This window comes from Myotis myotis, unplaced genomic scaffold (genome assembly GCF_014108235.1).
Source record: "Myotis myotis isolate mMyoMyo1 unplaced genomic scaffold, mMyoMyo1.p scaffold_m19_p_7, whole genome shotgun sequence".
NCBI lineage: Eukaryota > Metazoa > Chordata > Mammalia > Chiroptera > Vespertilionidae > Myotis > Myotis myotis.
This window is the reverse complement of record NW_023416379.1, coordinates 19,131,797-19,133,988: the sequence shown is the minus strand read 5'-3', so window position 1 is coordinate 19,133,988 and position 2,192 is coordinate 19,131,797. Positions and strand designations below refer to the sequence as shown.

Genomic DNA, 2,192 nt, shown 5'->3' with positions numbered 1-2,192 from the left:
TAATATTACCTTGAATTTGTACAAATTTTCTTACTAATAGCTCATATATACAAGTTCATCCATTTATCTACAATATAGCATAGGGAAAATAAAACCATTTTAATAAGTAGTAATTTCTTCAGACTAATATATTCTTGTCCATCAAATCTAAACACTACTAAATAACTAAATTCAGAACATACACTTTATCAAAGTAGGATTAAATTGCATTTTTAAATAAAAAAGAATAAATTTTATGGATTTATGACATTGAAAATTAATATATATAAGCTTATATTCCTAAATTATCATCATATCATACATATTCAAATACAAGAAAAGAAAAATAATTAGAGGGCATAGCACTATAAGATTCTAACGTATAATTCTGTTTAGAATAATAACAACATGCTGGAGCCGAGTGCTAATATGCTGTGGTTCAAGGGATGGAAAGTCACCTGTAAAGATGGCCATGCCGGTGGAACCATGCTGCTTGAAGATGTGGTTTGCACCCTACTACCAGCTCATCCAACTGACAAGCCCCTGTGTCTGGCCCTCCAGGATATCTATAAAACTGGTGGTATTGGTACTGTCCCTCTGGGCAGAGTGGAAACTGGTGTTCTGAAACCCAGCATGGTGGTCATCTGTGGTCCACTCAACGTTACAACTGAAGTAAAGTCTGTTGAAATGCACCATGAAGCTTTGAGTAAAGCTCTTCCTGGAGGCAATGTGGGCGCCAATGTCAAGAACGTGTCTGTCAAAGACATTCTCTGTGGCAATGCTGCTGGTGACAGCAAAAGTGACCCACCAGTGGAAGCAGCTGGCTTCACAGCTCAGGTGATTATCCTGAGCCATCCAGGCCAGATCAGTGCTGGAGATGCACCTGTGCTGGATTGTCACACAACTCACACTGCTTGCAAATTTGCTGAGCTGAAGGAGAAGATCGATCATCATTCTGGGGAAAAGCTGGAAGATGACCCTACATTTTTGAAATCTGGTGATGCTGCCATTGTCGATGTGGTTCCTGGCAAGCCCATGTGTGTTGAAAGCTTCTCGACTACCCACCTCTGGGCCGTTTTGCTGTTCATGACATGAGACAAACAGTTGCTGTGGGTGTCATCAAAGCATGGACAAGAAGGCAGCTGGAGCTGGCAGTCACCAAGTCTGCCCAGAAAGCTCAGAAGGCTAAGTGAATATTATCTTCAATTACTGCCACCCCAGTCTTAACCAGTGGTGGAAGGACTGTCTCAGAACTGGTCTCAATTGGCCACTTAAGTTTAATAGTAAAAGATTGGTTAAGGATTACAATGCATCATAAAAACTTCAAAAGAAAAGATGAATATTTTGTGGACCATTTGGTTCTTTTTTGTGTGTGTGTGTCAGTTTTTAAGTTATTAGTTTTTAAAATCAGTACTTTTTCATGGAAACAACTTGAGCAAAAACCTGTCACAGAATCTGAGACCCATTAAAATAATGTTTAATAAGAAACCTGTGTGTTCTTTTAGTCAACACTGTAAGTTTCTGTTATACAAGACTTCAGAGTTGCCCATGTCCTATTTCTAGTATTATATCTGCTGATACTTTAGAATTGGATAAACTTGTTAACTTTTTTTTCTGGGTGGAAACTTTTGTGTTTGTTTTTGTTTTTGTTTTGTTTTTTCACTTTGTCTAGGGAGGAATAATCTTTTTATACATTGTAAAAGCTATGGTAGGGGGGTCTGCTGGTGTAACATTAAATAGTTTAGGACAGATAAGCAAAGAATAACTTGGTTAATGTGTAAGCTAGTTTCTAAAGGCCAAATTCTGTTATATTAAAGTTCACATGTTACATATAAAATTTTATAGTTACATCAATATTGAATAAATTTGTTGGTATGTCAAATTTTAGTTTTCCAGCCCAGCTGGTGTTGCTCAGTGGTTGAGCACCAACCTATGATCCAGGAGGTCACAGTTCAATTCCCAGTTGAGGTACATACCTGGGTTATAGGCTCGATCCCCAGTAGAAGGCATGCCAGTCAATAATTCTCTCTCATCATTGATGTTTCTATCTCTCTCTCCTTCTCCCTTCCTCTCTAAAGTCAATAAAAAATATATTAAAATATTTTTTTAGTTTTTTAGTTTTGCTGGAATATGAATTCACATTTATAAATGCTGAGGTAGTTTAAGAACATACAGTGAGGCTTAAATAGTACTTAGCATTGACTTGCTACAGT

General features: G+C 37.3%; 1 pseudogene; it reads left to right on the top strand.

The window, feature by feature from the left end:
- The first annotated feature begins 387 nt into the window (after positions 1–387).
- Positions 388–1,172, top strand: LOC118660161 (annotated as a pseudogene).
- Positions 1,173–2,192: the final 1,020 nt, after the last annotated feature.